This window comes from Bos taurus, chromosome 6, assembly GCF_002263795.3.
Source record: "Bos taurus isolate L1 Dominette 01449 registration number 42190680 breed Hereford chromosome 6, ARS-UCD2.0, whole genome shotgun sequence".
Taxonomy (NCBI): domain Eukaryota; kingdom Metazoa; phylum Chordata; class Mammalia; order Artiodactyla; family Bovidae; genus Bos; species Bos taurus.
The window spans coordinates 36,472,574-36,486,628 of NC_037333.1; the positions used below are offsets into that span (position 1 = coordinate 36,472,574).

The 14,055-nt window shown below is 42.1% G+C and overlaps 1 protein-coding gene across 6 annotated transcripts in view; it reads left to right on the forward strand.

Moving 5' to 3' along the window:
* Positions 1-2,937: 2,937 nt before the first annotated feature.
* ABCG2 (ATP binding cassette subfamily G member 2) overlaps positions 2,938-14,055 on the forward strand; it is a 127,705-nt gene continuing 116,587 nt past the window's right edge. For 2 of the 6 annotated variants that reach the window (XM_024993312.2, XM_005207794.4), the window contains exons 1-2: positions 2,938-3,237; positions 3,869-3,980. The gene's annotated coding sequence lies outside the window, so the exon portion shown is untranslated. Of the gene's footprint in view, positions 3,238-3,868; positions 3,981-12,899; positions 13,499-14,055 lie in introns of those variants that run through there. The other 4 variants (XM_024993315.2, XM_005207796.4, XM_005207795.5 and 1 more) reach the window with 3 other exon arrangements.

Consider the following 14,055-nt stretch of genomic DNA (forward strand, 5'->3'; position numbering starts at 1 on the left):
AAGATTTCTACAGTATTTTGCCCGTGGTATATTTCACTGCAGCATCTCCATGTATGAGAAACAAATGTTCAGTGGAAATTCCACAAGTAAGCAAGTTTTAATGTCCTCACTGATTGAATAAAATGTCATGGTTGCAGTCTTTTGTCACAAGGATCTCCTCTAGAGTGTCCTCTGAAAGTAACTTGGTAAACACCATGGTAGCAGAGATCTATTTCATTTTGTTGAAACTCCTGACCAAGAACTTTTTATACTTTTAGCAATGAGGATAAAATGTTTGTTGAATCATTAATGTTTATTGAATAAGTGAATTCATTTCATTAATTAATGCACTGAATTACATTTTCATTAATTTTATGTTAGTGGGGAAATGGGCATTAGCTATTTTAAATATTAAGCCATACATATTATTTAATGGTGAATGAATAGTATTTAACTTCTTTCCATGTTTCCTTAGCCTGTGTCAGTTTTGCCTTGTAAAGGATGTTAGTATAAGTATGGTACAGAATTTTGTTCTGAATAAAACCTAAGGAGCAGTGCTGCGTGGATGACTATAACCTTACTTCTTTAAAAAGTTGAGAAAGGGAAATGATTATTAAGGATCTCTGTGCTATTTTCTTTTGCATATATTATCTCTTTTTTTTTTAATTTTCATTTTTTGCTGCAATGTGGTACATGCAGGATCTTAGTTCCCTGACCAGAGATCAAACCTGCACCCCTGCAGTTAAAGTGCAGAATCTTAACCTTTGGACTGCCAAGGAAATCCCTCTATTATCTCATTTAATCTTTTTTGGGGGAGTGGAGTGGGGAGAATATTTGTGAAGAGTACAGTGTAGGTGTTAAGAATATGGTCCGTAGAGTAAGAAAGACTTGGTTTTGATCATTTAATCTTAAAATCTATTCAAGGAAGCCTTTCTAATGATCATTTTTATAGATGAGGAAATGGAGCCTTTAAGTAGCTAACAACAGCAAGATCTAATCCAGACGCTTTTGACTTTAGAGTCTTTCTTCTATCTTACCACACCTCCCTAATAACAAAAGCAAAACTAATTCACTGCTATCAAACATATTAACATTCACCTGCAGAAGGCTTTCTGGTGGATGTGAAAAAGTCATCAGGACATGATCCAGAAACTGAAGTGGATGAATGAACCTAATAGAGACAGTAACTGAGCATTTGTCACCTAAGACTAGGGTAGAGAACTAAATTATGTCCAAGCCAAAGGAGTATGACTGGGGAGCAAATGAGTGAATGCACAGAATAATGCTTTAAACTGCAGGGTTTAGATGATCACTTATGGAAGTCCAATAAGTCAGTTTACCAATGACAAGCATTTTTTGAGAACCTACTATATGTGTCTGTAAATGACACTAGGGTAGTGTGACTAGCAGGATTAGTGGCTGATCTCCCTAGAACTTGGTCAGGAGACAAGGAAGAGAGGAAAGTGAGTTATACTGTTGGGGCCGGTGTGAGGAAAGCAGGAGAGACTCCATCTTGAAGCCTGTCATCCGTCTTAAAGACAGGATGTGAACTGGGCCGGAACCCTGCTTAAGAGTGAGGAAACAGTTGCTAGTGAAAACCAGGTCTCCTGGAGACTTCACTCCCTACAGATGGCAAACGGAGATTGTAGTTGTGGTCAGGCTGCCCCTGTTAGATTAATCATGGAGACATCCTCCCTTGATGTATAATCATTGTTCCCCCCTCCCGGCCCCACCTCCCCCGTTAACCTTAATTGTTTGTTCTCCTAGCACCTACTTGTAAAACTCAATCATATACAACAAAAAGATTGTTAACATGTAACCAGTCACGTGTGTGTGTGTGTGTGTGTGTGTGTGTGTGTGTGTAAAACTGGGCCTCTCAAAAACATCAGGGTCCTTGTTGGGAACTGATTCCCCTTGGACCTGCTGGCATAATAAACTGTACTCCAGTCTTGAGTGTCCCCTGAGGTGTGTTTTGCAACTCAGGATTCCACAACATTTCCAGAAGGACATCAGTGTTGACCTAGACAGGTGAAGCAAAAATGTTTGGAGCCAACAGAGATCTAACCAGTGAAGTCACTGAACCTTGTTCACAAATCAAGGGTAGATTCTTTCAAGGACCAGGTGACTAGGAGGCAAGCGACCAAAGGCAGGACTGGTTACATATTTCGTGACAGTGTTGGTCGCTCAGTCGTGTCCGACTCTGTGCAATCCCATGGGCTGTAGCCTTTCAGGCTCCTCTGTCCAAGGGATTCTTCAAGCAAGAATACTGGAGTGGGTTGCCATACCCTCCGCCAGGGAATCTTCCCCACCCAGGGACTGAACCTAGGTCTCTCGCATTGTAGGCAGATTCTTTACCATCTGAGTCACCAGCTGGGTCCTGTGCAGCTGTACAGGTCGTACCCCCGTATCCGGAGGGGAAATACTTTCAAAGCAAACGCGGCAAGTTAATGCAGAGCACGGGAAAAAGTAGGGCGCCCATTCACTGCATCTCAAGGCCTTCCAGCACTGAACAAGTAGCACTGTGGGTGGTGCCTGGCCCCAGGTGGTGACTGAGGCTGCTGCCTCGGATTCCCCAACCAGGTACACCCGGAGCAGCTCGCATCCTGGCTTCATAGGCAGAGACGAGAATAGCGGTGTGGGGCGCTCTGCTCACTCTCAGGAAGGGGGCGAGAGGCTGCGCCCAGACCCTGTAACCCCCGCCCCGCGCCCCTCCATCCCCCGCCCGGAGCCCCTGTATCCCCGGCCCGGCGCCCCTCCGGCCCCTGCTCCACTGGTCTAGCGGCTGCGCCTCGGGAGGGCCTGGCGGAGCCCCGGACCTGCGCCAGAAAACGGTCCGAACAGCTAGCTGCCCTTCCGGTCCTCCTTTTCCGCTTTGTTTCTTCTCGGTTTCCATCCACCCTAAGTCCTTTTCTCCTCTCCTCTCCCCGCCCCGCGGTGTCAATCTCCCCGGATTGACAGAGAACGTAGCCTAAATACTAAAGCTGAGAGAATCGCGCGCGGAGGCGCTCGCTGGTCCCGCCTCCTGCCGGCTTTCTTTTCTCTGTGCGCCCCGGGTGGGCTTGGCGGAACTGGCCTCTACACCCCGACATCCTCCATCGACTGCCGGGGGCCGACTGTTTGGAAAGAGGATGGGGCTGGTGGCGGCGGGGAAGCGCTCATCTGCCCGGGAAAATAGCTGGAGAGGAGTGCGGGATTAGAGCTATGCCCCTGATAGTGTCCCCGCAACCAGCGAGACCCTGTAGTTCCTCGGTCCTGGAGGTATGTTCTGGGCAGCACAACACAGCAACTGCTATGTATTAACTGTCTTTGCAGATAATACTGAAGAGATGAAAGGACTTGTCTGAGGTTTCAGACAAATCCTCATCCCCAGGAACTGCCCTGTTCCTAGCTCTTGCTTAAATGGTGGGCATGAGTGGCTATGTGTGTCCAAACTGACACATTTTTGCTGTTTGGATGGCAGGATCCTGAAGAGAACCATTCCTTAGCTAGTCAGAGACCAAAGTCTATACTAAAGGAAGGATCAGCTCTCTAACTGTATAATGGGAGGAGCTGGTTTTGAGAGATTGTGTCAGCTGGCATGGCCATTTCTAGATAATACACACACTTTTGACTTTGGAGAGAGGAGATACTTCCCCAGAGTGTGACAGGCAAATGGAGGGAACAGCTGCCTCTGCCGTGTTGTGTGTGTGTGTGTGTGTGTGTGTGTGTGTGTGTGTGTGTCCTCAGTCGCCTCTGACTCTTTAACACCCCATGGATTGTAGCCTACCAGGGTTCTCTGCCCATGGAATTTTCCAGGCAAGGATACTGGCATGAGTTGCCATTTCCTTCTCCAGGGGATCTTCCAGCCTAGGGATAGAACCCTCATCTCCTGCGTCTCTTGCATTGGCAGGTGGATTCTTTACCACCGCACCACCTGGGAAGCCGCCTCCACCCTATGAGAGTCTCAGTTCCAACCCATGGCTCGTTTGATAGGACTTCTGCACAGGCCTAAACTCCTGCAGGTAACAAAATACAAAAAGTTACTGCCTAAGGGTGCAGCTAGGGATTAAAACACAGCCCTATTACTGCAAATTTTTCCACAACAGAAGTCAGGTAAGGTTAATAAGCACTTATATATTAAGAATTAGGTGGGAAAATATTTCAGAAGGAACTGAGAATGCTGCAGTTGTTCATTGAAAGCCAGGAGGAATAATCGGGAAATGTGTCAGGCTCCCTCTGTCCATTCTCCACATGCTGATCACCACACACTCATGTTTGCATTCTTTCAATCTCACCTCCCAGATAATTTAAAACACTTTAGCATTGCATAAAAAAAAAAAAAAGCCCTTCCTTCCTGGTCTATTCCCTGCCTCTACTCCCTTGTCATTTTTTCTAACTTTCCTTCTTGAACTTTATCCCAGCCTGTGTACGTTCTTCTCTCTCCCTGTAACACAATCCCACTTCTTTCCCAGGTAAACTTCAAGTTCAGATGTCATGTCCCATCGGATGTTTTATTCTGCCATTCCTTCAGTCTAAATGTCCCTTCCATTTAGTCCTCTGCCATCCAATATTTACTTCTATTCTAACACCTGTTACCCTGTGTCAGAACTCTTTGTTTCCTTCCCTTTCTTCACCCTTAGGGTGAATTGTTTGAGGGCAGGGGCTAGGTCTCTTTCCTAAATAATCCTAACAGCACAGTAGGCATTTGGTAAAGTTTGGAATGCATGAATGACATGCTTAAAATAGAGAAGTTATTATCTCATTCCTGAACCTTATCTTAGTGCTTGAGTGTACACCGTTCCAAAATGATGAATCATGGAAAGAATAAAAATGCACTGTGTTACTAAGAAATGAAGCCTTAAGGTTTCTAAAATTACAACCAAAGTGGGCAGGTGGGCCCAGCACCATTGTATGAAGATCTTATTCAGTCAGTTCTAGCAAGCTAGGATGGCATGGCTGAGGAAGTACGGCAGTGGTACTTGAAGTAAGAAACAATGATAATGTAAGAATATCCAAGTCTAAGGGTTTTTGTAGGTCCTGCAACGTCTTTACACTGTGATATTTCCGTGATGCTAAACATAGGAACTAAAAAGCCTCTTGATGAGGGTGAAAGAGGAGAGTGAAAAAGCTGGCTTAAAACTCAACATTCAGAAAACTAAGATCAAAAACAAACAAAGATCATTGAATCTGGTTCCATCACTTCATGGCAGATTGATGGGGAAAAAGTGGAAACAGTGACAGATTTTATTTTCTTGGGCTCCAAAATCACTGCATATGATGACAGCAGTCATGAAATTAAAGGCACTTGCTCCTTGGAAGAAAAACGATGGCAAATCTAGACAATATATTCAAAAGCAGAGATATCACTTTGATGAGGGTAAGAGGAGGAAGGTGTGGCAGAGGATGAGATGGCTGGATGACATCACCAACTTAATGGACATGAGTTTGAACAAACTCCGGGAGATAATGAAGGACAGGGAAGCCTGGAGTGCTGCAGTTAATGGGTCACAGAGTCAGACATGATTTAGCGACTGAACGACAATAAAACATAATGAGAAGCTTGTCTACTGCCAAAGCCTAAAACCAAGTTCATTGAAGAGAATCCCTGCCTCAAGGTTTCAATTTGGAAAGTCAGAGAACAGTAGAATTTGGTTTTCTAATAGTTAACCTCTTACTTTCAAGGTCACACAGTTTATTAGGTGTTAATCCAGAAATTGTTCCAAGCTGTACCCCATGGGGCTTCCCCAGTGGCTCAGCGGGTAAAGACTCCTGCAATGCAGGAGACACAAGAGAGGGGGGTTCGATCCCTGAGTTGGGAAGATCCCCTGGAGGAGGGCATGGCAACCCACTCCAGTATTCTTGCCTGGAGAATCCGATGGACAGAGGATCCCGGCGGGCTACGGTCCATATGGTCACAAAAGAGTCAGACATGACTGAAGTGACTGAGTGTATACCCGTAGGTCACTGTGCAGTTTTTGAGGACAGGGCCTAGGTGGTTTTACTCAGTCATGCACACACACAGTACCTGTTGCAGACCTGCCACAGTGGGTACTCAGCTTGCTGAATGAAGGAAGAAATGAATAAATGTGCTCTACCATAGGGGTGTAGATGAGAGGGAAAGGCACTGTCATTTCTCCAAAGATGGAAGGCTTTAGAATCTGGGGGAAAATAAATATTTACTTTGAAAATAAACTTATCAAAGTAAAGGCAAAAAACTATTTTAGATGTCACAAAGATCTATGTTAAGTTGCTGAATCAGTTGTTACTATTTTAGAGGATGATGGAAACTTATCTTCTGAAATGTTGGCTTGTCTGCCTAAGAGGGGTCAAAGCAAAATGGTCCAGTCTGGAGTTTCCTGAATCCTGACCTCCTTACCTGAAAAACTGAGCAGTTATTTGGCCCAGTTATTTAACAGATGACTCAGTTTTGTCATTTGTAAAATGGGGATGATTATACCACATGGGTTGTTGAGAGACATTAAATAGTTAATACACAACCTATGAAGTAATTTGTATCCCATTTTCTGCCACTATTTCCTATTTCTCTAGGTGTCATTTTGCCTTTCACTGTGGCATAAAACATTTCTGTTTTTTCTCGGTCCACTTCTGTGCTTTTTTCCCTCTCACTACCTTTCTGCTTTTTTCTTTTTTACTATCTCTCTCCCTAACCAAATTCTTCTTTTTTTTTTTTTTTCCTTTGGCCATATGAGGAATGTTAGTTCCCTGACCAGGGATGCATTCCTCTCCCTATGCAGTGGAAGCACAGGATCTTAACCACCAGATGGCCAGGAAAGTGCCAATTTCTTCTTAACGTTCTCATAGTTTTTCCTCACTCACCTAAAAAAATGACTGAGGGCTATGAACTTCAGTAAACTTATAGAATAAGAAAGTTAATAATGACTATTAAAACACTATTTTCTTTTCCCCAAACTGATTTCTCATCTCTGCCGTGCTTATGCATACTTTTTTTGTATTTGAAAATCAGTGAATACGTTCAGGCTAATTTAGCTCTGATTTTCTTCACTTAATATAACTTTATACTGAAAGGGTCAGGATATGTCCTTCCCCAATATGCCACTTTGGCATGAGGATTAATTTGAGCTGAATGCAATTAAGAATCAACAGATACAGAAAGAAGCCTTCTCAGCATTTCCCTTATCTTATTAAAAAGCAGAAACTTTTGAGAAATGAGGCTGTCATAAATTCCCTCTTCAGGATGGGCTTATTCCTAGGAGAGAGATAAAAGTAAATATACCGTAAATCTCTCTGGGAGTTTCATGGCCATGAAGACAGAAAAGACCACTTGCATTTTCACAAACAAATATTATATCAAACTTTATCTCCAGTTTATTCTCCTAAAAATCCTTTTGTCTTTCCTACAGAAACTCACTTGTTCTTTCCATAGAAGATTTTTCTGCATTTCCTTTCTTCCCCTACTAAGTTAGGTACATAAGCTTCTATCTTTAACCAGTGAGCTACTAGCTATTTCCGTATGAATAAGCCCTTTTTTCCTCCTTTTGTCTTTTGTCAGCTTAATTCAGAGGTCCCCAGGGAGGAAACCTAAGAGGGCAGAGCAAACATTTTTCCTCCCATATGCCATGATCAGTGTAGACCACACGGTTGTTATTAATTTTTATGACTGTGGTTCATATACCGCAGTTTGTCACATTCCTCTCTCATGGGGCACATTGATTGATTCTGATTTTTTTACTCTTTAAATATATCCTTCCTTTATGACACTTTCCCTTGCCTTCTCTACTTCATAGATATATACAAACATACACATGTGTAATTATGTAAATATATAAAATTTGCTGCATTTGTTGTCTAAATCTTCAGTTTTTGAGTCATCAGGCAGTGCTTCCCTCTTGAGAGTCTCTCTTTATAGAGGTGATCAAGGCACCAGTCATAAACTATTGTACCTAGATTTCTTAAACTCTAAATATTTATTAACAACCATACCAATGTGGGAGGCAATAAAGAGAGGTGGGGTTGGTTGGTTCAGTAAAAATTATTGCGTTGATTTGAGTCCCTCTTCTCTCCTAGAGTTTCTTGTGCTGCCGGTTCAGGACATAAAAAACATGTATGAAGAATTTACAAGAAAAATCTGTCAGAATTACTGCTTTTCTGCTGTGGTGTTTGGCTTTAAAATTTTTTAAAGCACCATGGAAGCAGATTTGGTGTTTCAAAGTTCTGCCACAAGAGTGATTTTAAGTAATGTTCATAGCCTCTGTTTATATTATCGTATGGTTTATAATTATGACTGTAAGTCTCAGTTAAATGATTACCATGTGAACAGCACCATACTGTGGGACTACAAAACCTAAGATGTGGTCTTTAACTCTGGAGGACCTTATAATTGCAAAGTGAGAAACACAAACTATGAGTTCTGAGGTACTTGTACATAGTAGTCATTGACAGTCTTAATAATAAAAGTATGCAGCATAGGATTTTTGACTCTATAAACAATACTGTCTTGAGTTTGCTTCTAAACCTTAAAGAAAATTTGGAGCAACTTTTCCATACCCTGGAACAAAGGAATAGATCATCATAAATTTGCATGGATGGATTCTGGAGAATTCTGAAGACTCCATCATAAACCAACACAGGTTAGAAAACGAAACAAGTTTTGCATAATATCAAAGGTCCTTCCACCATTTTCAAATAACTGACCTAAGCACTGCTGTCTGTTACAGCCTCTCAGAGCACTGAGGAATGGTTAAAGTCCAGGGAAAAACAAGACTGCAAAAATATTTGCCTGGGGACCATCTTCTTGAACTCCCCACCTCGATAATTTGGATTAGCTTCCTCCCTATTCCATGCCATGGATTCTGATTAGAAAAAAGTCTTCTCTAGTTGAAGGACTTCATTGTTCTTTGAGTTAGAGGATGAGGCTGGCTGTTTGAAACCTTTCTCACTTTTCCTATTCCAAAGTGTTCAGTATCTACTCAAACAAAATTGGGAATTAAACTCTATGTACATTTAAGGGATATACGTATTTGTGAAAGATAAAGGAGGCCTCCAAGAATTAGATAGGATTTTTACTACACCTCTTCACCTGGACACAATGCTTCCTTTATAAGAAATAAGGGATAGTCAGCGGTTCTTTGCCTTTGTAAAGAAATAGCTAGGGATTTCACAGAAGTTCCTAGGAATGATTAGCTTATTCCCAGTTGCTTGGAAAATAGGTGATCCAGGACAAGATAATATGCATTGTTAGATAGTGTGCCCAATAGGTGATCCAGGACAAGATAATATGCATTGTTAGATAGTGTGCCCAAGTCAATAGAAGGGATTCCATTCAAGAAGCTGCCTTCCCGTATATTTTATCTTATTTAATAACTTTAAACCAAAGATGTTCAAATCTTATTTCACAGAACCCAGTGAGTCCTTAAACATTTTGTTCTGACTTTTTGTTTGTGGATTGGTGGATATCTTTTATTTTAAAAATGCACAAATATATTTTTGTGACAATTTGTGAATTGATTAATCTATTTTATCAAGTTCCTACTGGTATACTAGGTACAATCCTAGAAACTAAGGCTCTGTCAATGAACAAAGCCATAAACATTCATACCCCCATAGAGCTTATATTCTAATGGAATCAGAAATACAGATATAATAAGTAAGGAAATTACATAATATGTTAGAAGGTAATAAGTGCTAGTAACAAAAATAAGATATGGCAGATCAAGAATGCTAGTAGGAGGAATTGCAATTTTTAGTTGGTCAGGGTAGTCCTCATGAGAAGTTACCATTTGAGGAAAAACTTGAAGGAAGTGAAAGAATGAGCTAAATAGATGAATAGGGGAAGAATTGCCCAGAGCAGCTAGGGCACTGGCCAGGAAGTGGGTCAGTGTGTGTATATTTGAGCTATAACGGAGATATGTCTCGCTATATTACAATTAGTAAAGGGGAACGTCAGAGTAGGGGTGGAAGATACATATTGTAAAGGTGTTTGGCTTTTACTCTTAAGAGAAATAGGAAAATAGACGAATACATTGTGAGAAGTATTTGAACAATAGAGATATGTATTTTCAAAACAGTATCTCCACTTCCTAAACCTATACTTCCCAGACATTGCTGCCATTTGGGGTCATATCTTTCTAAAGGCTTTTCTCCATGATTACATGCATAGATGGGTACAAATAGAAATACACAATTTTGTTTCGTGAGGATATGTGTGTGTGTCTCTGTCTACATGTGTGCATTTTAACATAAAAAAATAAGGTCACTCAGTTGTGTCTGACTCTTTGCGACCCCATGGAATATACAGTCCATGGAATTCTCCAGGCCAGAATACTGGAGTGGGTAGCCATTCCCTTCTCCAGGGGATCTTCCCAACCCAGGGACTGAACCCAGATCTCCTGCATTGCAGGCGGATTCTTTACCAGCTGAGCCACCAGGGAAGCCCAGTGAACTTATATTCACTGGGGAGGTAGGAGACAGGGGACCTCTGGGTGGGACAGTTTCCCAGGTGGTGCAGTGGTAAAGAACCCACCTGCAATGCAGGAGACGCAGGACACGTGGATTCAATCCCTGGGTCAGGAAGATCCCCTGGAGAAGGAAATGGCAGCCCATTCCAGTATTCTTGCCTAGGAAAGCCCATGGAAAGAGGAGCCTGGCAGGCTGTAGTCCATGAGGTGACAAAGAGTTGGCCACAACCGAGTGAGCACACACACAGGGCCAGATATCAGGTGTTTGTCAAGCAGAGTAAAATTCAAGCTTTGTTCTTACCCAGACACTTCAAGGACAAAGCTAGTGGCAAAAGCTGAGCTCTGCTAAAGTAAAGAGATAAGATGCCCGCTCCTGAGGTCAAGGAAGACTTCCCTGTCTATACATGTACAGGAAGGCTTCTTGGGGGTCTAAAAAGGGAGGGGTCCCCACCCCATAAGTGTGGACATGCATCCATAGGCCTCTGCAGTGGGATCTATCTTAGAAAAATATTGTGCTCCGCAAGGACTCTCTTGGAGAGGGTCCTAGGACCAATCAGATGTGAAGAGAGAAACAAGATGATTGGTTAAATATATACAAAGACCCGGAAGGACCGCCCTATATAAGGGATTGGTTAAATATATACAAAGACCCGGAAGGACCGCCCTATATAAGGGATTTGCAGCACCTTCTTACTGTGCTCCTCTTCGCTCAGGATGCCTGCCCTCCTCTCCGGGTGTGTATCTCTGCCTAGCTTCTGACTTCCTGCACTCCTCATGAGAGAGGATGCCCGGACCCTTTCTCTCTGGATGTGTATCTCTGCCCTGCTTTTGACATAAATTAACAATTTTCAGTGTGCTTTCTCATACATTGTGTTGTATCTCTAATAATAAACTTTGCATGTGTTTTTACAGCTTTTGCCTTCTTGAAATAGTCTTGCTTTCAAATCAGGGAAAACCACAGGGCCATTTTGCTTCTAGCCTCTAGCCCCTGGCAATCTAATGGCTAGGATTCCTAGTTTTCATCCAGGTTACCCAGGTTCAATTCTTGGGCAGGGAACTAAGATCTCTCTTCAGGACCACTCACTGCTCCTTCCTCCAAGATCAATATTCTTGTGTTAATTAGCAACTTGGTTTTTATAATTGACGTGTCTTGGAGACCTTTCTTTGTCATGATAGTACACATATTTCTATTTCATTCCTTTTTAACTATTACATAATAGTCTATTGTACACATATGCTACATTTTGTTTAACCATACTTTTATTGGTAAATGTGTGTGTGTGTGTGTGTGTTTGTGTGTGTGTGTGCTCAGTTGCTTGGTCGTGTCTGACTCTTTGTGACCCCATGGTCTGTAGCCCACCAGGCTCCTCTGTCCATGGCATTTTCCCAGCAAAAATTCTGGAATATTTAAGTTCTAATTTGCCTCGTAGCTTCTTTCCTTTCCATGTTGAATTACTATTGTCTTAATATTACATTTAATAACATAAAATTACGTGTTGCATGAAACACGGGAGGAAACTTAAAAATTAAATTTGTGTTACCTTCTCTCAGAAAAGCAATGTTTCTTAAATTAGAATCATTTAGACTTACCTTAATGGAAACAATGGCTTCATTTACTTCTTCATCAAGGACTTATGTAATGTTTGTTGTTCTGGAACAAATGGCATTATGAGAGTTTGAGCCCAATTATTCTGAGCTTTGCCTCCCTCGTGGCTCAGGTGTTAAAGAATCCAACTACAATGCGGGAGACCCAGGTTCGATCCCTGAGTCGGGAAGATCCCCTGGAGAAGGGAATGGCAACCCACTCCAGTATCCTTGCCTAGGAAATCCCATGGACAGAGGAGCCTGGCAGGCTACAGTCCATGGGGTTGCAAAGAGTCAGACACAACTGAGTGACTAACACTTTGACATTTCGACTTGCTATGAGTTCACTCAGTCACCTTAACTGAGTTGACCATGGGTCTTTATCAGTAGGGAGTAAGGATCCATTATCCACGATCCGCAATCCATTGACTGCCTGACCTGTGCTTAGGTATGCACCACAGAGAGGAAAATTAGCACTTGATTCCAAAGAGGACTTCTGGCAAGGTTGATTTAGTAATCAGCATTTCAGGGATCTCTTAATATTGTTATGTCAACTCTAAGGAATGCATTATTGTTACCGCAGGTTTATATTGAGAAGGCTTGGATTAAAAATAAAAAATAAAAACTTGTCATGGCTGGTAAAGAATGGAGCCAGAAGCTCTTAGTATATGTCATATTTTGTCACTTGACATGCTTCATGTTTTCAGAATATGAAATGCCTGCTTAATACAGCCTTAACTTCCTATTATACTTCTGGATTAGGAAAGAGAACATTAGAAGGATGGTGTGTTCCAAATAAAACTTCTCTCTTCAAATCCCTAGTGGGCTTTTGCAATGCAACCTAACACTGTCTGTGCTTGGTTTCTTTCACTTCCTTTCTGAATTAGTGTTATCTTCCTGCTTGCACACTTTTGCTAGAAAGCAGAGCTTGTAAAAGGAGACCACATTATGTCAGAGGTAGCAGAAGACAGGAAGTTTACACAGAATAAAACTGTTTGCTCAAATTGCTTTAATTAGTCCTTATTAAAGTTGCCGTTAGTGTCAGAGATGCTGTCGTCGGGATTCTATTGCACAAAAAGGATATCTCTGACACGTGAATTTTTCCTTTTCCCATCTCCTTGCCAGGAACACCAGAAAAAGATCTCAGACTGGTTAGAAGCATTAGGTTGTCAGTTTGAATCCGAGTGATGGAGAAGGAACTGTGGTTAATAACCAGCTAACAGTGGAGAAAAAAGGAAGTCAATTAGATATGAGAACTGGACATTTTCCCAAGACTAGCTTGTTTGGAAAGCCTCAGTCTTTCTGGTAGTTGCAGGGGGCTGATAAGGTTCCTCTCTGGTACTTTCTCTTGCGCCTTGAAAGCTGGCAGGAAGGGAAGCTCCTGGACTGTTAATAGATGCGGCTCTTGCTTGAAGTTTCTATGAGAAAGCCGACAAGAGTCGAAATCTTCTCTGTATCCCCACTGCCTCTCTACAGAGGTTTGGGCTGTTTTCCTTCCAACATCACAGATCATAACTGAGGTGAGTTGTCTGTTTTTGTTTTTCAAATGTTCGTACTGAGTGGAGAGTCTTGATTCTTTTTCGGTATGTTCTTTAACGAGTGTGTCATTTTAAAATGGTACTTCTCAAACTTGAATGTGCATATGAACCTGAAGATCTTGTTTAAAAGCAGCAGAATTCAGTGGATCTAGGGTGGCTTGAGATTCTGCATTTCTGAGAAGTGCCCAGATGACCTCAGTGCTGCTGGCCCATGAAACAGAGTAATAATGGCTTAAGACCTTCTAGGTTTATTGCTCTGTAGGGCAAGCAGTTGGGAGATGTTGGCAGAATCAAGGTGTCTGGCTGAGCACATGATTTGTGTAGAGCGCCTGGAAGGAAAATGAGACACTGTTAGTGTCCAGATTGACTTGCTTTGATGGACTAGCTCAGAGTTTGGGGGGTTGTGTTAAATAGTTCCTAGATATGGTAAGCCATGTCACCCCAAGTGAGACAGAATGTTGGTCTGCTCCTTAGATTGCATGGACCACTTTGAGCAGAGCCAGAAATATTTTTGCAGTTTGGGGAATAGTAGTCATATC